This window comes from Monodelphis domestica, chromosome 4 (genome assembly GCF_027887165.1).
Source record: "Monodelphis domestica isolate mMonDom1 chromosome 4, mMonDom1.pri, whole genome shotgun sequence".
Lineage (NCBI taxonomy): Eukaryota > Metazoa > Chordata > Mammalia > Didelphimorphia > Didelphidae > Monodelphis > Monodelphis domestica.
In genome coordinates, this window is record NC_077230.1 from 181854510 (window position 1) to 181881429 (window position 26920).

At 35.4% G+C, this 26920-nt stretch overlaps 1 protein-coding gene across 2 annotated transcripts in view; it reads right to left on the reverse strand.

The window, feature by feature from the left end:
• The window catches only part of TLK1 (tousled like kinase 1), a 219786-nt gene that overhangs the window by 180673 nt on the left and 12193 nt on the right, over window positions 1–26920 (reverse strand). Inside the window, exon 2 of one of the 2 annotated variants that reach the window (XM_007494355.3) lies at window positions 25588–25673. The exons of the other annotated variant lie outside the window; for it this stretch is intronic. The gene's annotated coding sequence lies outside the window, so the exon portion shown is untranslated. The remainder of the gene's footprint in view (window positions 1–25587; window positions 25674–26920) is intronic. 2 annotated transcript variants of the gene reach the window in all.

Consider the following 26920-nt stretch of genomic DNA (forward strand, 5'->3'; position numbering starts at 1 on the left):
AGCTTGCGAAAATCATTTAACTTGTGTTCTCACTTTTCTCATTTCTAAAATGGAGATAATGTATTTGTTGTACATACAGGGTTTTGATTTGATCAACAAATGAGAATATATTTAAAGTATTTTGCAAATCATATTGAACCCTACAAATGTTATTTCCTAGAAGCACAATTTTAGTCACCATGTAATCACCACACATACTACAATTATTTGCAATTTGTGTTTAAGAAGTTTCTCTTACCCAAAATAGAATGCAGGATATCAGGTCAGGAAAATTAGAATGAAGTATATGTCTTTTAAAAATTAAATTGTATGAGGCCCTAAAAATGTATACTCTGAAGCAGTTATGAACCCAGTAGGCTTGATTACCTTAGAAAATAAGTTATTTCTATTTTTCATTTTTACAATTTCATGTTTCATACATTATTAATACTTTGTACTTATAGAATACTACCTATGGATACCTTGAAGTATTTATCAGACACTTCCTTAGGAACTGTACTACTCAGACCTCTTATTCAGTAGATTTTTGATTAGTTACTTCTATAAAGCACATTAATAGATAGATCATAGAAATCTTTGAAATGTTTTAAATAGATTCAAGAAGTCTCAGATTAATATTGTACTCATTCTTAATGCATTTGGAAAGAATGTGGGAAATGAGCCTTCAACTAACAAACGAGACATTATTTTGTTTTGTTTTTTAAGTATACCCTATAAAAGAAAATGCATCATATTCCCCCAAATTGATTATTATTTCCAAGAAGAGTAACTAGCATTTTATATCTCCTACTATGTGCCAAGCTAAGCTTTATGCTAAGCTTTACAAATCCTCACAACAACCCTGGGAGGTATTAAAACTGCCTGGACTTTAAGAGCAATAATTTTAGCCTCCTAATTTCTCCTTCTCTGGTCTCTCTCCTCTTCAATCCCTATTCCATATTGCTGCCAAATTGGTATTCCTAAAGTACAAGTCTGTATATGTCATTTCCTTGCCCAAGAAGCTACAGTGGCTCCCTCTGGTCTAGGACAAAAAGCAAACTCTTCTGGTATTTAAATTATTCTCTTTTTCACCATCCTACTCTAATCTACCCTAAATTTATTGGGTTGTTTCTCTTTTCACACTCTATAATCAAGCATTTATTAAATACGGTATTTACAGATAAAAATGAGCCCCCTGCTCTCCATGAGCTTACATTCCATCCAAAGAGGCAGTATACAATATATAAGTATATATAGCATATACAGATATTATATGCTCAGTCAGGCAGTAGATAGAGTACTGAACCTGGAGTCAGGAAGATTCATCTTCCTAAGTTCAAATCTGCTCAGACACTTAATAGCTTTATGACCTTGAACAAATCACTTAACTCTTGTTTTCTTCAGTTTCCTCATCTGTAAAATGAGGCTGGAGAAGGAAATGGTAAACAACTCCAGTATCTTTCCCAAGAAAAACCCCAAAGGAGGTCACAGAGTCTCACAACTGAAAACAACTGATATAAAAAATAAACAAAGTAATTTGGGGGTAGGACAGAAATCAGGAAAAGTCTCATGTAGAAGGTAGAATTTAAACCAAAACTTTGAAAGAAACTAGATATTCTCTGAAGTAAAGATGAGGGAATGCATTCAAAGCATGAGGTACAGCCTGTGCAGAAGCATTAAGAAGGAGAATTATATCTCCCTGGGAAGAATAACAAGGCCATTTTTTTTTGGAGTGGCAGGGTTATTGGGGTTTTTTCCCATAATTATATTGTAGAGGACAGAGGAGAGAGCAATGTATAAAGCTGAGAGAGAGAGAGAGAGAGAGAGAGAGAGAGAGAGAGAGAGAGAGAGAGAGAGAGAGAGAGAGAGAGAGAGAGAGAGATTGTAAGGGCTATAAGGAGTTTTAGATACTAAACAGAATAGTTTGTGATATGGTCCTAGGGATAATACAAAGCCACTGAAGCCTTATCAAGCAGCAAACTGACATGGTCAGACCTGTGTTGAGGAATATGACTTTGGCTTGTCTGAAGGAGGATGGGAGAGTCTTGAGACAGGAAGACCACTTAGAAGGCTAATTACAATAGTTCTGGTAAGATTGTGAACCAGGATTGTGAATGAAGAGAAAGGGGCAGATACCAGAGATAGTGTGAATGTACAAATAGGAAGGACTTGGCCACTGAAAGGGTATGAAAGAGTGGGGTAAAGGAGAGAAGTTGAGGGTGACTCAGAGGTGGCCAACTGAAGAGTGACTCAAAACATAGCAAAGGCTACAAAAATTAATGCAGTTTAGGAGAGAGATTGGTTAGAGGTAGAGAGCTTGGGAAAGTTCTTGAGTTCTTTTTTGGATTTGGTGAGTTTGAGATGCCTTTGGGACATTCAGTACAAAATGTCCAATAGGTAAGTTAGTGACCTGGAACTCAGGAAAGAAATTAGTCAAACTGGTGTTCTCTTCTAACACTACATTCTATCTCTCATCTCAATTTTGCACAGGCTATCCCAAATGCCTGGCACGCACTCCCTCTATACCTCTACTGCAACCAATTTCCAGATTTTCTTCAATACTAAATGTCACCTCCTATACTAATCCCTCAGTTGCTCAGGTCTCTTCCCCCTTTCCCAAAAAATTTAGTATCTATTTTGAAGTTACTTCTCTGTGTTCATATTGCTTCCCCTCTAGAACATAAGCTCCTCAAGGCCAGATTGTTGTCTTCAGGACATAGGAGGCATTTAATAAATGCTTGTGGTTGTTATAAATATAAACTCCAGATCACTTATCTCTAGCCTTATTCTCCTGAATCTCATTCTCTATCTCCTACTAGCTAGACATCTCTGCCACTTTCATGTTATAACAGCAATCTCAAACTCAACATGTTCAAAAATGAAACTCATCCTCACCTCCCCTAGACTCAGCTCTGCTTCAAACTTTCCTATTTCTGTTGAAGGTCATCCAAATTCATAAACTTCAACTGTGAAGCTTCTCTCTCCCTACCCCACTCTCATCCAATCTATTGCTAAGTCTTATTGATTCTGTCTCCCCAATGTCTCATATCATCACCATATCTCGTCACATAGCCATTATTCTACTTTATACCCATATCACCTTGCTCTAGAACTACTGCTAAAGAATTTATTAATTCTCTTTTCCAGACACTCTTCTCTCTAATCCATCTTCTACACAGCCACCAAACTAATCTTCTCAAGGCATAGGTCTGACTTTGTCATTCCTCTGCTCAAAAACTCATGAGGATGTCTCCGTTGACTCTAGAACAAATACAAACTCTATTTAATATTTAGAGTCCTCTCCAACCTTGCTCCAGCTCACTTTTTCAACGTAATTTCATATCCCTTAATCCTATTCTTTTGAATGTTCAATGTTAACAGATGAACTAGACTTCTATCTATTCCCTAGTCAGCATGCAATCCCATGACCCATCTCCCACCTCTATGCAATCATAGAAATCATTTCCCAAAAATGGAATGCACTTCCTAGACTCAATTCAACCAAGATTATAAGGAAAACAGAAAGCTAGGGAAGATTTTTTTTATAGTAAATATCCCTGACAAAGGCCTAATTTCTTAAATATATAGAGAACTGAGTAAAATTAATAAAAATACAAGTCATTCCCTTCAGCTCAGGGACAACTTCTTTAAGACTTTACCCAGACCCATCCTCCCCCAGCTATTGGTCTTCTCTCTCCACTTTGCTTAAAGCATTTTGTTTGCTCTTATTCCTAGTATATATTACTTATCTGTGTATATATATTGTATCTCCGAATAGAATATAAGTTTCATAAGGGCAAGGGCTCTTTTAGAAGTGCTGTTAAAATAATAAGATTCATCTGGAAGAACAAAAGATCAAGATTAACAAGGGAATTTAAAAAATCTGAAGGAAGAGGGCTTAGGTGTACCAGATCTCAAACTGTATTATAAAGCAGTAATCATCCAAACCATCTGGTACTAAGAAACAGAAATAGAGGATTAATGGAATAGATTAGGTACTCAACACACAGTAATAAATGACCATAGTAACCTAGTGTTTGATAAACCCAGAGATCCCAGATTTGGGGAAAATAACTCACTATCTGAGAAAAACTACTGAGAAAACTGGAAACCAATATGGTAGAAGTTAGGGATCAACCAACATCTTACACCATATTCCAAGATAAAGCCAAAATGGACACATGATATAGAAATTTAGCCTGATGTCATAAACAAATCAGGAGAGCATGGAATAGTTTACCTGCCATAACTTAAGCATAAGGGAAGAATTTATGACTAAACAAAACGGATAATTTTGGATACATTAAATTAAAAAGGTCTTGCAAAAACAAAACCAATACAACCAAGAATAGGAAGGAAACAGAAAACTAGGGGAAATATTTTATAGTACATGTCTTTAACAAAGGCTTCATTTCTCAAGTATATAGAGAACTGAAGTAAAATTAAGAATAATAAAAGTCATTTTCAAATTAATAAATGGTCAAAGGATATAAGCAGGTAGTTATATGGAGAAATTAAAACTATAGTTAAATGAAAAAATGCTGCAAATCAGCACTAATTAGAGAAATGCAAAATAAAAGAACTCTACAGTACCATCATATACCTATCAGATTGGCTAACATGACAAAAAGTAAAATGCCAAATGTTGAAGGAGATGTGGGAAAATGAGGGCACCAATACACTGGTGGTAGAGCTGTGAACTGATACAGCCATTCTGGAGAATAATTTGGAACAATACACAAAGGGCCATAAAACTGTGCATACCCTTTGACCCAGTAATACCATTAGGTCTGTATCCCAAAGAGATAAACAAAAGGAGAAAATGACCTATATGTACAAAATTATTTAATGCCACTCTTTTTTGTGTTGGCAAAGAATTGGAAACTAAGGAGAAATCCATCAATTGGAGAATAGCTATGGGAATGGGATATGGCATATGGGGTAGATGGAGAATTAGGTATGGTATATGGTTGTAATGGAATACTATTGTACCTTTAGAAATGATGAACAGGATGATTTCAGAAAAATCTGGAAAGACTTATATGAAATGATATAGAGTGAAGTGTAGAACCAAGACAACACTGTAAGAACAGAGCCAGGATGGCAACTTAGTAGCAGTGAAAGCTGAAACTTCTCTGACAGTCCTTCCAAACCAAGCTTCAAAAAGTGCCTCAAAATGACAAGAGTCAAAAACCAACAGCAAGATAGAATGAGGGGGGCTCTCCCACTGAACACAACTTGAAAGGTAGACAGAAAGAGTAATTTTCACAGAATAAGGAGGAATTCGAAGCAACACAACACAGAGTAGTGCTGACCAATCACCCCTCTCACCTACTGTGCCAGTTTCCAAGCCTGGGCATAGGCCAACTTCTGGCCATGGGGTCTACACAACAACAGAGCACCCCAGATTCATATGCTTGAAGTTCCAGGTCCTGGCACCAGCCCACAGTAAGGCCTAGAAGTCTGTAGAGCTTGATCCTTTCAAGCCTGTGCTATGGTGAAGCCCTTACTACCAGAGTAAAATAACTCCAAGTGCTGAGATTGCAAACCATCAGCAGGAGAGACAATATCATTAGCTTTCAAAACTCCCAGTCCACAGGCCAAAAAAAGGCTGGGAAAATGAGTGAACAGTAAAAGAAACACCTAACCCTAGAAAATGTCTATGGCGACAAAAAGCAAAACACAGAATCAACAAGGGACAGTGAGAACCAAGCAACCACATGCAAAACTTCAAAGAAAAACAGGAATTGGTCTCAAGGTCTGGAAGAACTCAAAAAAGAATTCAAAAATCAAAAAGACAGGTGGAAGCTGGGTAGCTTAGTGGATTGAGAGCCAGGCCTACAGACAGGAGGTCCTAGGTTCAAATCTGGCCTCAGACACTTCCCAGCTGTGTGAACCTAGGCAAGTCACTTGACCCCCATTTCCTAGTCCTTACCACTTTAGTGCCTTGGAACCAATAGGTTCCAAGGTGAAAGATAAGGGCTTTTAAAAAAAACAAATAAGACAGGTTAAAGAAAAATGGGAAAAAGAAATGAAAGTAAAACAAAAAGAAAATAATAGCTTAAAAAGCAAAATTGGTCAATTGGAAAAAAGAGGCACAAAAATCCAATGAAGAAAAGAGTTTCGTGAAAAGTAGATTGGACCAAGTGGAAAAGGAAGATCAAGAGGTCATGGAAGAAATTTATTCTCCAAAAATTAGAATTGGGCAAATAGAAGCTAATGACTTCACAAGACATCAAGAAACAACAAAACAAAATCAAAACAATGAAAATATAGAAGAAAACATGAAATTTCTCATTGAAAAAAGTAACTGACTTAGAAAATAGATCCAGGAGAGATAATTTAAGAATTATTGGACTACCTCAAAGTTATGATAAAAAAAAAAACCTAGACATATTACAAGAAATTATCAAAGAAAACTACCCTGATATTCTTGAACAAAAAGGTAAAATAGAAATTGAAATCTCCTGCAATAAATCCCCAAATGACAACTCCCAGAAATGTTACAGCCAAGTTCAAGAGCTCCCAGGCCAAGGAGAAAATATTTCAAGCAACCAGAAAGAATTTAAATGTTATGGAGTGCTGGGCAGGATTACAGAGGATCTGGCAGCTTCCACACTTCATGAAGGACCAGAAGTATTGGAATATTATATTCTAGAAGGCAAGGGAACTGGGTTTACAACCAAAAATCACCTACCTATCGAAACCAACTATATTCTTTCAGGGGAAAATATGATCATTTAGTAAAAATTTTTCTCTTTCTTAAACAGAAAAATTTATGTCCAAATGAAAAATTCAAGAGAAGCATAAAAATGTAAATAACAAAGAGAAAAAATTTAAGGGCTTTAATAAGATCATTTTTTTTATATTCTTATATATGGAAAGATGATATCTGCAACTCTTAAAAATTGTCATCATTATCATAGTAGTTAGAAGTATACACAGAGGGTTGTGGTAGTGAGGTGTTTAGGATGATGTGTAAAAAAATGTAGAGGTGAAAAAGAGGATTGCACTAAGAGAAATGAGAAGAGAAAAATAAAAAGGGGCAAATTATATCATATAAACAGACCACAGGGGGAGAATATTACAGTGAAGAGGAGGATGAGGGTGGTGACGGGTAATACATAAATCTTACTCACACTGGAATTGACTCAGAGAGGGAAGAACTGCCAAATTCACTGGGAATATAGAATGCTATTTTATATATTATAGAGAAGTAAAAGGGGAATAAGAAAGGGGGTGGTGGGAATGGGATGATTAAAAGACCCTATAAAGAAGTAGGAGGGGAATAAGAAAGGTGGTAGTAGGAAGAGGAGTACTCTAATGGAGGGATAATGGGGGAAGTGATTAAAAGCAAGAGAACATTGTATACAGTAACATCAGTATTATAAGATGATCCATGGTGAATGACTTTACTATCATCAATACAAGGGGGAAAATGCTATCTACCACCTTAAAAGGAACTGATAGACTCTGAGTACAGATCAAAGCATACCATTTTTCACTTTATTTCCTTCAGGAGTATTTTCATGTATGTGTGATTTGTATTCCTTTATGTGACAAATATGGAAATATATATTGTGTGATAGCCAACCTATGTCATATTGCTTGCTGCCTTGGAAAGGGGAAAGGAAAGAAGGGGGAGAAAGAATTTGGATCACAAGACACCAGAAAATGAATGTTAAAAATTGTTTCTGCAGACAATTGGAAAAAATATGTAATAAAGCCTGGGGGGAAGGTATGTTGTTATTATATTAGTATCCTTTCAGTCCTCTCAGACTCTTTATGACCCCATTTTGGAGATTTTTCGTGAGAAAGTTACTGGAGTAATTTGCCATTTCCTTCTCCAGATCATTTGACAGATGAAGAAACTGAGACAAACAAGGTTAAGTAATTTGCCAAGAGTCATACAGCTAGTGTCTGAGGACAGACTTGAATCCATGAAGATGTCTTCCTGATTCCAAACCCAGTAACTCTATCCACTCACTGAGCCACCTAACGGCCTTCTTTTAGAGATATACACTATGAAACATTTGTTGAATTGGATTGAGATAGCAAATATATTAGAAAGACTGGAAGACAAAAGATTCTAGTTCTATTTCTGCTCTGCCACAAGCTACCATTATAATTGACCAAGTCACAAACTTTCTGGGATCAACTTCTTTACCTCTAAAATAGGGAATTGAGTTAGATGATTGCTTAGGAACTTCCCAAATTTTAAATATTATTTTTATCACTAAATCTCATTTATGTAGATTACCACCCCACCACTTAATAATCATCAAGTATTAGTATTAAATTCCAATGAAACAGATCTGGTGGTGAAGCCCTTATTCTATGTGCCTCATATTCTCCAGATTGCATTTCTATCAAACCATATTTTATTTAATTAACTTTATATGTTTTTAAACTTTATAAGTATAATAGCCTAGAATATTCATTGTATAAAGGGGCTTAATAGAAGGAATATTTTTGTACTAGGCGCTGTATATAACAAATTAAACAGGCAAGACCTACATACATAAAAAAGACCTACATACAATATTTTAAAATAGACGTGCAATAAATACTAAGATTAAGACAAAACTAAACTAGAAGGAACTAACCACCTCATTTCAGCCTACTAAGGAGACAATAAAATCCAGGAATCTTCTTTCTGATTGATGGAAGAGAGATTTTGGCAATGGGAAATGAGAGTGCCATATGAGGGACATTGTGAAAAAATAAGGAATAATAAGAATGGGATGAGCAAAAAAAGGTAATAGTAAATTAATTTGACAAAGAAAATAGAAAGGAAGGCTTGGCTTCTTTTTTTTGTTTTGTTTTGATTTAAAGAGGGCAGAAGGTATAGTGTAAGAATGGAAGTAATCAGAGAATCCCTGGTGAAGGGCTTACAATAGTCAAGATCTTGTTCCTTTGTCTATAAGTTGATGGTGTTTTATACCATATATAATGGTTCTATATTTGTGTACTTAAGCAACTTGTCTCCAAAACATTCAAAGCATAGTAGAAAGCATGTGGGACCATTTTTGTTGTAAGGAAAGAACTAGGAAAGAGTAGTTGTCCATTAATTGAGGAATGGCTAAACAGATTCTGATCTCTCAAGGTAATAGAATATTATTGCCCCTTATTCAGAATTTGGGAAGACATATGAACTCATAAAGAGTAGAATAAGCAGAACCAGGAAAGCAGTATACACTACTCCTACAACAATGTAAATATAAATTAGAAAACTGAACATAGTATAATTATGACCATTGTACTAAACAGGAAAGCTGACAAAATGCATCTTTGCTTTCTTTGCAGATGTGGAGAATTTCAAAAGAGGAAGCATTGCAATGTGAGTAGTAGAGCACTAATCTTAGAGTCAGCAAAACCTGAGTTCAAATCCTTACTCAGATATTTACCAGTTGCAGGGCCCAAGGCAAGTCATTTAATCTCTTTTACTCAGTTTCCACATCAGTAAAATGAGGGAGTTGAATTCAATGGCCTCTAAGGTACCTTCCAATTTTATGATGGGGCAGATCATATACTCTATGAAGTTTTGCCCAAGCCTCCTTAATACTAGTACCATCCCCTGAGAAGATGCCTCAAACCCCATATCTATCTTCTTTGTACATAGATATTTTCATATAATCTCTCTCATTAAAATGTGAGCTCTCTATGGACAGGGACTACTTATTTATTTCTCTATAACATATTTCCCTTCTCCTCCCCCCACATTATAGAAGGCTTCATTTTGCAAATATATATATATGCATATATATATATGTACATATATAAAATCTATGTCTTGCTTATTTCTACTCACCAGTGCATTCTCTAAAGGTGGCTATATACAAGTTATTCTTCAAACAATAATTCTGTTGCTGTATATAATGTTCTCTTGGTTCTCTTCATTTCACTCATGAAGGTTGTTCCATATTTTAAAAAAATAATTAGCCTACTACTCATTTCTTATGACACAGTAGTATTCCATCATAATCATAAACCACAACTTATTTAGCCATTCCCCAATTGATGGTCATCCCTTCAATTTCTAGTTCTTTGACACCACAAAGAAAGCTGCTACAATTAAAAAAAAAAAATCTTATCTTCTATCTTAGAATTCATACTAAACATTGGTTCCAACACAGAAAAGTGGAAAGGTTAGGCAACTGAGGTTAAGTGACTTGTCCAGGTCCACACAGATAGGAAATGTCTGGAGTCAAATTTGAACCCAGGACCACCAATCTCCAGGACTCCATCTCTATTGAACCACCTAGCTTCCCCCTGCTATAAATATTTTAGAATATATAGGTTCTTTTCCTTTTTTCCTAATCACCTTAGATTAGGAAATAAACCTAGATAAACAGGAACTACATTTATCATTCTTTATATCCTTAGGCTTAATAGAGTGCCTGATAAATAGTATGTGCCTAAAAATGCTTATTGTTATTAGAAAATTGTGTTTTGGGGGGGGTGTTACTAAACCTTCTTCCCCTCCCCCCCTACCGCCCACACTTTCATCTTTTATTCTTTGTTTTAAGAGATAACTCCATGAGTAAAAGAAATGTGACAGATTCTTTTGGAAATGAAGGTGATGTAAAAATAAGATATCGATCATTTTTTTGTATTAAAAGAGAGTGACAGATTTGTAGTCAATCTGACTTTTAATACCAACTCTTTTATTTCCTACCAGTTTGACATGAGGCAAGTCACTTAAACACTTTGGGTCTCAATTTCCTCAGCCATAAACTTAAGGGATCGACTAGATGATCTTTAAAGCCTCACAGATTCTAAATCTACAATTATATGAATTCGGCAGATGGCATGGGTAGTATAACAAAATATGCATGCTTTTTATACCTCTTAAAATCTTATTTCCCTCAAAATATAGAGAAATCATTAATGCTTACTGCCACCCCACTTGTCCTCATTCTCCCTTAACCATTCAATAACAGGCAATAAGAGGCAGTGGCAGAGGGAACTGTAGGTTTATCCTATCAATCAAATACCTGATTACAAGTCTATTATTTCACCTGATTGCTAACAGGGACCTATGCAGAAGTAATGACCAATACAAAAAGGAAGGGAGAATCAAAGACCTTCTGATCTATCACATACTCTCTTTGGCCAATATTTTTAATTCTGCTTTCAATTCATTTACTAGAGGTCACTACCCATCCAAGCTAGAGTAAATATAAGAGATGGTAGGTTTAACTCTCCCCATCCCCAAATCAAGCACTACTCTAATCCTTTTCCTTCATGTTCTACTGAAGGTACACATATGTAAATAAGAGATCCTGTAAGTATCATTCCTATGATCTGCTTAAATATTTGTTTTAATTAAAACTTTTTAAAAGTCAGTTCAATTACTCTGTGAACAAAGATTATTTTGCTCAGTGTGGTGCAGGAAAAAGTATATTGGATTTGGACTTATAGGATTTATGTTCCAATCCTAACTTTGCCACGTAGTAGCCATGCCACTTCTGGCAAGTCATTTCACCTTTTGGGGCCTTGCACTCCTGATAGATCTTCTTCAAAATCAATGCATATGTGATTTCCTAAGCAGAACATATGTGTATATATGTATGTGTGTGTGTGTATATATATATATATATGCATATAATTAACTTCCCTTTGGCAGATAGTTTTCTTCAACTCTTTCAACCTATTTAGAATCTTTGGTTCATATAGAACCAAAAAACTGGAATCACCAGTTTCTCAAAATTGATTCAGAAGCATGGGATTAAAAGAAAAAAGTTACATACTTGGCAACCCTAATCAGCCAGCTCCAGGACACTTTTCCTCCCCCAGGTGTCAACTGGAAGTTGTCCTCCAAGGATAGTGGTATTACGAAATGTTTACCAAAACAAAGTATAACATTTAAAAGGTGCCCATCAAGCAGATTTATAATTGATGCTATACCTGATAACAAGGCACACTGTTACTGGGAAATAATTTAAAACATACAAAACCCATTATTTACTTTTGTTCTTTTTTACTTGACAGCACAGGTGATATATTAGTTTTGTACATTAGATAGAGGAATAGAGAAAATGTTAAGCACCTTGACCCCTGCTTCTGCAGTAGAAACTTTTCTGGGCAGGAAATTAGGTATTTATCTTTGTAGAATAACAAATATTTCCAATTACATATAGGAGGAAATGAATACCAAACCCACTGGATCCAAAATTCTGAAATCAACTATTTTCCCAGATAAATAAGATATGAAAAGTCCAAGTACCCTCATGTCCATTTAGAAACTTAAAAAAAATAGTATAGGAATACCAAATCTTTCCTTCTAAATTATTCTTTCACTCTAAACTATTTTAAATACTACATTTTATATAAATAAGAAAAGTAATTACATAATTATTGCTTATATTGGGCAAGTGATAAAGAAGACTGGTTTTATAAATATGACTATGAAGTGTGCTGGTCAGCTTTGAAAAAGACTATGAGTTAATATTTGTACTTGTATGTAAAGCTGACCTATTGTTTTATTGTCATTTCCCATCATCCTAAACCTGTTCTCATCCCATATAATCAATTCAAGATTCTGTTCCTGAACTTTTTTTTACTTCTAATTTCATATTTTCTCAATCTCCTATTTGAATTCCTCCTTTCTTGTTCTTCAGACTTTTTTCAAATCACTCCTAGAAAATGATCTTCGAGTCTATTATCATTGTTTCTAAAGGTAAACTCTTCTCTCAGATACAAAAACAAAAACAAAATCCCTCAGCCCCTCATTATGAAATCTAATTTCATTTAGAAGTCAAAGTTTCTCACAATTCTGATGAGGATAGATGCTTAATAAATGTTGAGATGAATTGAATAGTTTTTAAAAGCCTTTATGGAGCATCCACACATACATGCAACATTTGATTCTGGTACTAGTAAGACTGAAACTCAGAAGGATGTTCTTTTTGATTCCTCACTATTTCTTGAGCCTTCCTCTAGGAAAGTAGGGCCCATCATAGCAAGCTACAACTTATTTCAGGTGTAGCAACCCTTACATACTATGTTCCAGTAACAAAGAACCTGAGCAAGAGACAAACTATTTCTAGCAACGCTACCCAGAATTTCACCCCTCAAAAGTGTCTACAATTAGACAAATTTGCTGTATGCTATTTTTCTCCTTAAGTTTATCTGAGTTTGTTTAACTCATCTCCTTATGGATTCTGGAAAGTTCAAATTATTTGCTCTCTCTGTGTGTATTTAATATCTTTATCTTACTCTGATATTTTAAAGAATTTAGGCTGCTTTAGAGATGAGGGTGGTTCCTTCATGTTATATTGGATTTGGGGGACATAATATTTGAGAGCAAAGAGAAAAAATATTCTTTTCTGGCCCCTGACAACAAGAGCCTTGCACCTACATTCTTAGCAGTGGGAAGGGTTCTAGATAGTGATTCAAAAGACTGGGTCCCAAGTGCTAATACTTACCACTTGTGTGACCCCGGGCAAATTGCTTGACTTTCCTGGGTCTCAGTTTCCTCATCTGGAAGATAAGGGGGTCAGACTAAATTATCTCTAAGGTCCCTTTCTAGTCCAAGTCCCATGTATATATTTAATGGGCTTACCTGTGCGGAAGAAAAAGCAAAACAGACTCTCTAAGCCAGGAGGGGAGAACAGCCATGAACTCAGGTGCAACTCCTCCCTGCTTGATTTTACCACAGGAAATGTGGTCACAGGGCCCTGCACTTACAATCCAATTCCACTCCTGTATGGAAGGTGACACCTGGGTCGAAAGGCAGCACATTGAAAACAAAATTCTGAGCTTTTCTTTATTACTCATAGTGGAAACACAACTTTTCTTGTGGCATCTCATTAGGTAGCAAGAGTATGTTAGTGGATCTTGGTCAAGTCCTTTTACAAAAGTGTCCCCAGTTATGAGTCCAAACGAGAATTGTATTTGATAATAGCATCTAGTTTCTACAAACTGCACAGCCCATGCCCAGTTTAGTTTCTCTGGGAGTTGTTTGTTTTCGGAGATTAGGTACTGTTCATCCATGGGAGTCCATATCTGAGTTGGTCTTTCTGATTCTGATGCAAGGCATTTCTCTGGACCCTTGAGAAAATGAGCGGCTCTCTTCTAAGCACCTGACCTTGAATTTGCAGTTAATGAGAATGATTAAAAATAAAAACATGTTGATCAGGGGAAAGATAATTCATACACACCTAAGGCCCCTGAAGAGACTAATTGGTTTTTGTTCCTATGTTGTAAGTAGCCACAGTTGCTCTTTGACTGTGGGGGTTTCCTATTTTCTTTAGAATCAAAATTATAAGCCCTTCTAATTGCATAATAGCTTCAACCCTTAAACTTCATTATCTATAACCTCAGTTTCTTACTAAAATCCCTAAACCCACCTAATTTTCTTCCTTGGATACTTCACTTTAATGATAGGTAAGTGGTCTTTTGAGGTCTTCTTTTCTAGCCTTTTCCTTGTTTTTTTTCCCTGTTATTTACTTTCTTTTTTCTTTTTCTCCCTTGAGTTTCCTTTTGGTAAATGGACCTTTAGTCAAATTTTCCTTTTCTACTTTCCTGAATTGGTCTAGATTAGAAGTATCAAACATGTTGAGTCCAGAAATACTCCTGAGCGCAGCCTGAACAAAACTGAAATATAATCAGGAAATATTTAACAAAATAAATAAAAATACAATAAAACATAGATAACATTACACTTCACGACTAGGTCAATATGTGGCCCCCAGTGATCCTTATATTTAGTTTAGTGGCCACCAGTTTTGATTTGAGTTTGACACCAAAGGTGTGGTGGAGGTAGTAGACTAGATTATATATATATCTGCCCCCTAAATATTGCTGGTTTAGAAGCATAACCTTATTTTAGGTTTAAAAAGGACAAAGCTGCTAACCCTCCTATTACTTACTATTCCTTAAAAGGAGTGTTAGCCTGTGGTTACACACACACACACACACACACACACACACACACACAATTTTTGACCTGCCAAATAAATGCTAATTACCCAAAAGCCCATCACAAACCATGAATAGCAAGGTGATCCAATTGTGCAAGCAGAAAGCAAACAAAAACCAGAGTCCTTAGATTAGAATATATGAGAAGATATACAGCAATGAATGAGCTCTTTAGGAGGGAATCAGTGATTTCACTCAATCAGTCTCACCAAGGAGAAATTCCCCAAAAGTCTCTAGGTATGCAAACTGAAAATCAGAGACATGTTGAAGAACTGACTTCCTCATACATATATACAAGAGAATCTTTTCTTTTTCTCTGCTGGAATCTTCCAAAATAGAAGACCCTTTTATTCAGTAGAAACTGAACTGAAACAAAGATCTTCCCCTAGTCACACAGTTCCTTTCAAAGGCATTTTACTTCACAAATGTTTTTCAACAAATTAAATGATCATTTATTTTCCTACAAATAAAGGCAGAGAAAACCTAGTTAATGATGGTAACATTGAACAAGGTTTTGTATGTAGTAGGTGCATAATACATGTTAATTAAATTAAATTCTGTCCCATGACACACAACTAGAGATGACTCCTCACAGGAACTTTTATTTATTTTTTTTAAGAGTTTAAAATGACACTAAGAGGTTTGGGAAATGTTGTTATGCAAGTATAAATGAAATAAATACATAAATATGGATTGCTACCTGTAGAGAAATGCTATGGTATCCATGTTCAATAATCAGATAGACCAAGATCATAATTACTGCAGGAAAGAGTCATTGGCAGGAGGCAGAAATGATTTATTTTAGGGACAGCAGGCTCCATCTATATCAGAACTTTAGTATAAAGTCTTTACTTGGCTTCTACGTTAATTCTGACATGTAATTAGTCCTTTCTCATTCCTCCCCTCCCCCAATCCTACTCTTTTAAAACTATTACTTTTATTTGTAAACCAGCTCATATTCCTAAATCTTCGTGTATCTGAGTCCTATTTTCCTCTTGTACTAAGTTAGGATGATGTGGATGCCCTATGGTGGGGGGCAGAAACATTGATCCATCCTCGAGAACTGTATTTTTAAATTTATATTTGCGTCAACATGGGTTCAAAACACATTAAAAAAAGGAAGCTAGTACACAATTTACTCTGCCCTACTACTCAAAGCAAGTGACTAAAAAGATGCCCTGCCCTGATACATGCATTTATCAAGTGAGAACACATGTCCACTGTTAGCAGCTATGAATAAAGGTCTAGATGTCTTCCTAGGTATGATAGGAAGTCTGCTGGTGTTTGTGGGAAGCTCTCCGTGGCTTAGGTAAAGCCATCCTCCAGTCAGTTGGAATCAAGCAGCTGACAGTGGCAAGGAGAGAGCTTCTAGCTGAACTCCTGAGAAGGAATTGCTTGCAAGAGAGGATATTGCCTCTGGGCCCCCACAACACTGCCTCGATGAGAATATGATCCTTGTGAACTTCCTAAAATAATGGATTTGGACCTTCCTGATGTGTCCTGGATCCCCACGATAATAGCTGTCTGTGGCAATGTGTGCATCAGGGAGCCCAGAACAGCCTGGGTGGGATGAGGAACACATATTCAAGGCTCTTCAAAGATCCCAACTGAAAAGCTACACTGTACTAAAGGAGAACATCTCTAGGACTTCAGCAAAAGGATATCCAGAAGCTCTGATTATCACTTTGGCCGTTATGCTGTTAGTTTGAACCCAATTTGCCCTATACTCTATGCTTGTTTGTGTGAATGTGTCACCTTTTCTTTCTTTTGAGGAAGTGGGCATAACTGTTCTAGCTATACTACCTTATTAATATCCCTAAGTGAACTCTTAATTAAGTCTTGCTGACTAGTTGATATCCCTAGTAATTATCACAGAAACTAATAGGAGTTCATGAGCTATTGTTCTAGGAAGATCACCCCTCAATCCTTCAGGGGTATCCCTAGAATCCTAAGGCAATATAATATACAAAGTCACTATTCCTCAATGCTAATGGGAGTTGGGATGACAGCCTCAGAACATGCTACAAAAGTGTATGAAAAGACAACTGGCAAGTCACCCTCAGCTGAGATTTTGTTAGTTATTTCTACAACCTTAGGGGAGGGAAATTAGGCTAAATAGTAAAGGTAATGAGCCCTGACAGCTGTCTTGACTGTTCTGTGATTTCAATTGTGAGGCAAATGTTGATAATTTATTACATTTCTGTGTGTTTTGTCTCTTTATTTACTTGATAGAGATTTTTTTGCTCAAAAGCCAAATTCATTTCTGATTACCTTTGCTTCCAATTTTTATTTGAAAGCTTGATACTAAATAATTGATGTTCTTTTATATGATGGAGCTTTTAAAACTAGTACATGCACATGTTTTGCATATACACACAAACACAAGTTTAAAATGACATTTTCTTTTGAAATCTCTTCCAGCTCAGTCTCTCCCACAAGTAAACTTAGCATCCAGGGCAAAGTGGGTTCAAGCTTAAAGTACAAGTGGCAAAAGTGGTAGGTAACTCATAGCTCCTAGAATTATTTTGCTGACATTCTCAAGAAGTTCTCTTGGGTGTAAAGCAGCTTTTCTTTTGGGATTTTTGAAGAGTCTCCAGGAGAGATGCTCCACTCATCTTTATGACGAAAGTGGAAAATTATTTGCTTCAACTAGAGAATCATAAGTTACACAGGATTTCATACTCTCAACAATTACTCCTTAGCCCGGCCTCCCTCGTAGGGCCTCCACAATATGGCATCAGTCTTACTCTTTGAGCCTGATTTCATATCACTGTATCTTCTTTGAAGCATCCAAACTGGATTACTGGCTAATAATTGGACACAAACTCACAGCATTTAGTTAACTCTGGGCATATTGCTCACCCAGTTACTAATGTCTAACTCCTCTGCCTATTGAATTCCTCTTCATCATTTAAAATTTGACTTAAATGTCAACGCTTCCATGAACCTATTTCTAGTAACCCATTAGGTCCTTACATAGTATGTGGTTTGCACCTCTCTGCCATAACACTAAGACCAGAAATAATAGAGCAGCTCTCTGAATCTATCTAAATGCTTTATGAGCTCATATAATTCTGGCTGGCAACTACAAGAATGTCTGCTGCCTGTAACAGTATTTTAAGCCTATAACAAGCCTTAAAACATCCTCCTTCTAGGAATACAAGATTTCATATATTCCCTGCGGTACACCTTTCCCTCCTCTTATCCACACAATACTGGTAGGTCTTGCTCTTTATTCCCCAAGTGTCAATCAAAAACTTCACCAAGATGTCTCTCCTCCTGTTTACTCTCATAATATCATTGATATTGACACACAAATACCAAGCTCACACTTGGTGGAACAATCTCTTTTGTTCTCCTGGAAATGATCTTAATGTGTTAGCTTCAGTTTGCTACTGGCTTAAGATGACCTGAATCCTGTTACTTTGGCATTATTATGACATTCTTCTGGTGCCTGGGAACTCTTATGGTATATGCCCTTCTCTCCTGCATCCCTCTAGATTCTTTGAGAAAATGGTTGGGAAAACACCAAGATCAGACATTCCTAAATAATAATATTGGGACCAGCCAGATAATTTTTGAAACTAGGGATAGATTCTCAGATGAAGAAATTAAAACTGTCTTTAGTCACATAAAAAATGCTCCAAATCATTATTAGAGAAATGCAATTAAAACAACTTTGAGTTACTACCTCACACCCATCAGACTGATCAATATGACAAAAAAGAAAAATGATCAATGTTGGAGAGGATATGAAAAAAAATGGGACACTAACATACTGTTGGTGAAGCTTTGAACTGATAAAATCATTCTGGAGAACAATATGGAATTATACCCAAAGGGCCATAAAAATGTGCATACTCTTTGATTCAATAATACCACTACTAAGTCTTTATCCAAAAGAGATCAAAGATGAGAGGAAAGGACCTACTTGTGCAAAAGCATTCATAGCAGCTCTTTTTGTGGTGGCAAAGAACTAGAAACTGAAGGGATGGCCATCAATTGGAGATGGCTGAACAAATTATGACATATGATTGAAATAGAATACAATTGTACCATAAGAAATGACAAACAAGATGATCACAAAAAACCTGGAAAGACTTAGATGAAGCTATGCAAAGTGGAGTGAGTAGAACCAGAACACTCTCCACAGTAATTGCAATAATGTATGATGATCAGTTGTGAATGACTTTAACTATTTTCAGCAATGCAAGGATCTAGGACAACTCGAAGTGACATAACAGAAAAGGCTATCCACAACTAAAGAAGGAACTGATAAAGTCTGAATGCAAATCAAAGCATACTTTTCTTTATTTTACTTTTTCCATGAATTTTTCTTTCATGTAAATGATATGTGTTTTCTTTCACAACATAACGAACATGGAAATATGTATTGTATAATAAATTGTATATAACAACTTATATAGCACTACCTGCCATCTTGGGGAAGAAGGGGTAGGAGGGAGGGAGAAAACATTGATCACAAAATATCAGAAAATGATTATTGAAAATTGTGTCATCATACAATTTGGAAAAAAAAAATTTAGAAGAAAAACTAGGGATAGGTATTTGTTATTTCACTGCTATAAGGAACTACCATAGGTTTAGAGCTACATAAGGCACAGAGAGACAGTGACTCCCCAGGGTCATAGCTTGTATGGGTCAGAGACAGGACTTGAGCTCAGGTTTTCCTGGCTTCAATACCAGTTATCTATCCACTACACCACACTCAGTGTTAAAAATATCAAGGTCCAAAAATTTGCACCCATCCCTTCCTATTATTTTCTTTCTTCCAAATTTCTTTAATCTTCTTGACTAATATATGTATATATGTACAGTATATATTTCCAATTATATATGTATGCGTAACATATTATATTATAGTTATTTAAGTATATGACACACTCCCCTGTAAATTCCATTGAGGCAGGTACTATAACTTATCTAAACTTAGTGACTCTATATCACCTCATACAGTAATCTAAGCATAGATTATTGTGTTGTGTTTAATATGATTTATTCTTTTTCTTTCCTTTTCAAATGTAGGGAAGATGGAATACGTGGGTGTAAGTGAAAGTGGCATAGGCTTACTACCTCATCCCTTATGCACGAAAAGAAAACCAATGTCATTCCTTTAATTAGTTCTAACTGCCCAAGCCTTTTGCCTCTGGATAAAAAGAGGGGGGAACCCTCTGTGGTGCTTGAGGGATGTGGCCTGGAGGTATTTTAGTAGCAAGCTGACTGCCCCGTCAGGGTCCAGCCTCACTCGGGACTCCAGGGTTCCTGACAGGTGGCGAATGATCAGTCAAAAGAAATAAAATAAAATAAATAATAAACCGTGTTAACAAGCACCTAAAGCTTGGGAAATCTCAGTCCCACATCATTCTCAATCATTACGGACATGGGACTGCTTTGCATCTGACAGCTGCTCCCCATTCCCAGGATTGAATTTTATTTTTATACCCATTTTCTTGGCATGCAGATCACATTACCTAACACACATGTTCAAAGAGAGATAATTAGAAAAGTGATACATTAACTTTTAACAAATCACTTGATTAACATTCTATATTTTTGTATTGTGATTACAGACAGCATACAAGATAAATGATTTTGTCACAGGTGGCTTACTAGGGAATTTGAGTTACTGATTTGTGTAATTGAGTCACTGAGGCATATTGAAGCTTAGTGTACCTGTACTGTACCTGTACATATTGTATGGGCCTCTATGATTGGTGTGCTGGCTTCATGAGAAAGTTTTGGGCTTGGCCTGTAGCTGTTGTTTTGCTGGGAATTGTGTACCTAAGTAAAAGTTAACCCAGGAGAGTCTTTTGAGATTGGGTTTAAGGGTCTGATCTTTTGGTGATGTTTTGGGGAATAAAGGTACATGTGTTTTGCTCTTGCATTATTTCTTTTGAGACTAGGGGAATAATAATCATGTCAATTCATAGGTAAGGGGCATTGATGAAAGAGGTCATGTAAGGGGGGATAGTGGGCAGTCACATCTCTCCAAGGACCACTCTGTGGGCTACCATGCATGATTGTATCAAGGTGTTGTGGACTGATGGCCCCCAGCAGCTGACCCTTTAAAGCCTTGAAGCCATCTACCAACCATTGGTAGGCTTCCTTCCAAGTTCTCAAATAGGAAATCAGAAAGGAAAATCCTAAGCAATATTTAGAGATGACAGAATGAGGGTGTGATTGAAAATAGCTAAGACTTTTAAGAAAGTACCAAATTATACCCACATCTATTTATTTTAAAATTTCCTTCAAAACATTATTATATTTTTGTTTTACATATGTTTAGTCATTTAAAAATTTTCCACATATGTTTTTAAGATACAGTGGGAAATTAAGAGTGATATCTAGATCACAGATAATTAGCTCACCTTGTTATTCAGATTTTGAGACTAAGGTTCCTAATACTACCTGATGATGCTATATGAGTGGAGAGGGCACCGGCCTTAGAATCAAGAAGAATCATCTTAATGAATTTGAATCTGGCCTCAGAAAATTACTAGCTATGTGACCCTAGACAACTCACTTGACTGGGTTTATCTCAGTTTCCTCATTTGTAAAATGAGCTAGAGAAGGAAGTGGCAAAACTACTCCATTATCTTTGCTAAGAAAACACCAAATAGCATCACAATGAGTCAGAGAAGACTGAAAAGCAACTCAAATACAGCAACATAAAGGAAAAAAAAGAAAGCAATAATAATAACAGTACAGTGGGAAAGTTAATTTTATCTTCCACATACAAAGTAGATAAACTATTTTTAAAAAGGAAATTTGGGAATAGATTAGGTAATTTCCACACTGTAGTTAGTCACCATAGTAGCCTAGTGTTCCATAAACCCAAAGATCCAAGCTTTTAGGTGTAGAACTCATTCAACAAAAACTGCTGGGAAAACTAGAAAAAAACTATGGCGGAAACTAGGCATAGACCAACATCTCACACCAAACACCAGAATAAAGTCAAAATGAATATTTGATCTAGAAATAAAGGGTGACATCATAAACAAGTCACCTATCAGACTTACAGAGAAGGGAAGAATTTATGACATAGAGAACATGAAAAATTAAATGAGTAATTTTCATTATATTATATTAAAGAGTTTTTGTATAAACAAAACCAGTACAACCAAGATTAAAAGGGAAACAACAAATTTTGGGGGGGAAATTTATAGCATGTGTCACTGACAAAAGTTCATTCCTCAGATATATAGAGAAGTGAGTAAAATTTATAAGAATACAAAGCATTTCTCTCAAAGGATGTGAACAGGTAGTTCTCAGAGGAGGAAATTAAGACTATCTGTAGGCATATGAAAAAATCCTCCAAACTATTCTTGAATTGAGAAATGCAAATTAAAATAACTCTGAGATACCATCCCACACCTATCAGATTGTCTAATATGATCAAAAAGAAAAATGATAAATGTTGGAGGAGATGTGAGAAAAATGGGATACTGATACACTGTTGATGGAATTGTTAATTGATACAAACATTCTAGAAAGGAATATGGAACCATGCCCAAAGGGCCATAAAAGTATACATACCCTTTGACCCAGCAATGTCACTACTAGGTCTGTATTCCAAGAAGATAAGCAATAAGGAAAAAAGTCTCCTTGTGCAAAAAATATTTTTAGCAGCTCTTTTTGTAGTGGCAAAGAATTGGAAACTGAGAAAAGTGTCCATCACTTGAGCAATGGATGAACAAGTTGTGGAATATGGTTGCAAATGCACTACTATTGAGCCATAAGAAATGATGAACAGGAGGAGTTCAGAAAACCCTGGAAAGGCATATGAACTGATACAAAGTGAAGTGAGCAGAACAATGAGAACAGTGACAAAACTATTATATGATGATCAACTGTGAAGGATTAAACTATTATCAGCAAAGCAAATTTATAAGATAACTACAAGAGTTCATTATGGAAAATACTATCTACAGCCAAAGAACAGTAAGAATTTGACTACTGATCAAAGCATGCCATCTTCCATTTTATTTCCTTCATGAATTTTTTATTGTATGTGTAATATGTCTTCTGTTGCCTCATGAGCAATATGAAATATATATTGCATGAAAGCATTGGTATAACACATATCAGACTATTTACTGCCTTAAGTTGGTGAGGAAGGAAAGGAGGGGGAAAATGAGTCCTAAAATGTCAGAAAACAATTGCCAAAAAGTTTCTATATGTAATTTTTTTTTAAATTGTGGTTTTAGAAAAGCAATACATTTAAACTTTAGATTAAGTTGAAAATCAATTTCATGATCTTAAAATGATAAGATGTATCAATTCATAGACTGTTTGAACCAGAAGAGACTTTAAAGATTATTTAGTACAATCCTTTCCTTTTGTAAATTGGGACTCTGAGTCACAAAGAGATTAAGAGATTTGACCAGATTACATGACGAGAAAGTATTTAAATAAAAATTTGAATCCAGGTCTCTTGTCTCTAAAACCAGTGTTACATCCACTAAAAGAGGGGTCTGACAGTGGAATTCCTCATTGGCTATGGGAATGGGGTGGGAAGAGGGGAGGGAAGGAACATGATTCATGTAACTATGGAAAAATATTCTTAATTAAACTTAAAAAAGAGAACTGAGGGTAAGCTTTTTTGTCTAATCTGTACATGAAATTTCTTTTATTCATAATAATAATAGCTTGCATTTATATATCACCTATTATATGACAGGCATTGTTCTAAGTACAAATATTCACTCATTTTATTCTCAGAATAATCCAAGTAAATGCCATTATTTTTCCCATTTACACTCGAGGAAATTGAGGCAAATAGAGGTTAAACTACTTACCCAGGTTCACATAACTAAAGAGTGTTCAAAGAAAGGTGTAAATTCAATTTTAGAATTCATAAAATGAGAAAGACTTCCAAGAAATAAACAGCATAATGTAAGGCCAAATATAAATTTAATCTTTTAACACTATTTAAAATAAAATACATTGTCCAAATCACGAAAGTCCAATGGTTAATGCATCATCTTACTTTGGAACTGAACGATATCTCAAAGGCTATGCCTACAAAGTTTCTAGCAGGCCCAACCAGTCTAGAAAGGCTTTGAGAATAAGTAAAATGATAGATTGTTTGGCTCTTTTCTCAGGCTCAGAAAGGGTGGTCAAGCAAGCTGACAGCAGGGTGAGGCATTTTTTTGCTCACAGCAATTCTTCAAGTCTGTCTACCAAATTAAAGATGGGGTTTCTATTAACATTTATGAAATATACCTACATCAACAAAATCACAGAGCTAATATTGAAATATTTTGGCATCTCAATTCTAACAATAGTATTGTGATAGAAATTCTAACGACAGAATCATGAAGTAGAAAGAAGAATGGCTTTGGTGCCGAAGGATCTGGTTTTCAAATGTGACCTTAGGTAAGTGACTTAATGGTTTTTGTCCTTAATTTCCTCATCTGCCAAGTAATTTATCTGTCACATAATTTATTTCTAAGAACCTTTGCGGCTCTAGACCTATGATTTTAAAGTCATCACAATTATCATCAAAGATAGAAGTAACGCTTCCATTTTTTTTCCAGTTCAACAAACAGTAAGAGCCTACTATGTGCTAGATACCTGAGAACTATTTGCATATGAGAGACAGAGGGAAAATAAAGGGTTGAGAATGATTTTAAAAGTGTAAATTTGGGTGATTGGAATAATAATAGTGCCCTCAACAGAAGAAGAGAAGTTAAAAAGAAGGGTCATAATAGTTAACTATAATCAACAAGGCAAAGATCCAAGGAATTCATGATGAAAGAGGATATTCATAGCCATAGAAGGAAACAGAGTCTGAAACATACCATTCCTCATTTTATTTCCTCAGTTAAATTTTCTCTCGTGTAAGCAATATGTGTCTTGTTTTATAACATGATGAATAAGGAAATATGTATTATTTGATAATATACATGCATACATGCCTTTTTTGGCAGGGGAGGGAGGTAGTGGATGAGGAAAAAAAAGAATGAGGTAGATTTTTGTACATAGTTAATGTGAGAATTTGTTTCTCTTGGATAAGCCTATTAATTATAATTCATTACCTGTTTATAACAAACCAGATGTATTACATTATTGTTAGGTTACATATTTATTATATTATGTTACACATAAAAAATAAATGGTAACTAAAAAAAAGAAGGTTTAGGAAAGATAATGAATTGTTTTGGACATGTGGAGTTTGCTTATAGGACATCCAGGTGGAGATGTCCAACACCCAGTTGGTGATACAGGACTAAAGCTCGGGAGAGACATGGGGGCTGCATATGTAGATTTGGCAGACATCTACATGAAGATCATCATGAGAGACTTTGAAGCTAATGAAATCACCAAGAAAAAGAGAGTAGAGACAGAAGAGAATTGGAGATTAATGTTTTCCATGGGTTTATTTAAGGGTTGCAGAACTTTCAATATGTATCGCCTTCTGGTCTTGAGCATGGTGGCAGCATCATCTTAGCCTACTCTAATATGTATTTTGTCTGTCTTTCTAGGGAAGTGACCAAAAAGGATGTTGACTGTTTCAATTTGTAATCATCTTTGATGTGATTTTGTAAACAGCATTTTTAAAAATGAAGACAATTGTACCAAGGGAGGTTGAGGGGATAAGTGAGAGAGAAATGGATTAAAGGAAGAATAGACAACAGCTTATTTCTAAACTTCTATTACCTTTCTAGGATAAGTGATCTCTTCTCTTTTCAAGTATTTGGTTCAATTTGAGATTCAAGGGAAAGGGTCTGCTCATGCTCAGGGAACTGCAATTTAAAGATTACAAAACAAAAGTTACAGTGAGATTCATGTGCATATCTCTAACGTTGTCAATCAAGATCACATCTAGCCATGGTTCTTATCCTGGGATAAATTATATTTATAAATATAATTTATAAATATAATTTTTATTTATAAATTATATTTATAACCATAAATCTCTATTCTGAATGGTTTGGATTTTAAAAATATTATTTAATTATTAAAATATTATTTATTATTTATTATTATTATATATTAAAATATTATTTAATTATGTATACATATATAATTAACCTAGCAGTACCAAAACTGTTCTACTTGTCTTTTCCCCTTCTGAATAACTTTCTATTTGGATACAATAGATTGTGTCTTTGGGGAGGCTGGTGCAATGTGAAAAGGTGAAGGAAGGAAATGAGAATGAGTTCATTTTTAGTTTGAGCTCTACATGGAAGAAATGTAAAACATTCAAACAATTGGTAGAATGAACACTATAAAGAAGGAATTTGAGACAGATGCAATGGTAACAGGATAATAGATATTAAGAGAGAATTTGGGTGTTTTAAATTAATTCAGATCTATAAATGGACAAATTATATTGAAAGGTGTTGAGCAAACTTGCAGATATATATTCCCAGACTTCATTAGTAAATGTTGACAAAGTATGGAGACTAGAAATGATGCTAGAACTATGGAGATGGACACATGTTTTCCAATTTCCCGAAAGGAGTGGATTTGGAAAATACAGTCTGATAAGTCTGACTTTATCCATATGATTGATATAGATTATCTTCTTCTGCCAGAAGAGGAGGAAAGAGGCTAACAATGGTCCTATGGAAAGCTACCCTCTTGGCACATCCAACCCTAAATTCCAAATGGATTTAAGAAGGAAGTTTATAAAAACTTGGAAAAGGATGCCTGAGTTACTAGGTGTCAATTTCTTTGATATATCCAAGGATTCAAAATCTTATCTATTTCAGTATTTCTCCAAGTGTGCAGAAAGCAACCCATCCATTACATCTCATGCTATGTTTCTATATCTTATAGAAATCTACCCAACACACATGGAGATTCCTTTCAGATACATCTTTCTTCACACAAGCTACCTTCCCCCTACTAACACATATAAAACTATGGTAATGTGAGTCCTAACAAAATCCAAAATAGAAAATATACTGAAGGTAAAGTCAAACACTCTATGCATTCTACACAAAAACACATGTATGCATATACTTATATATTTGTGAGTACATAA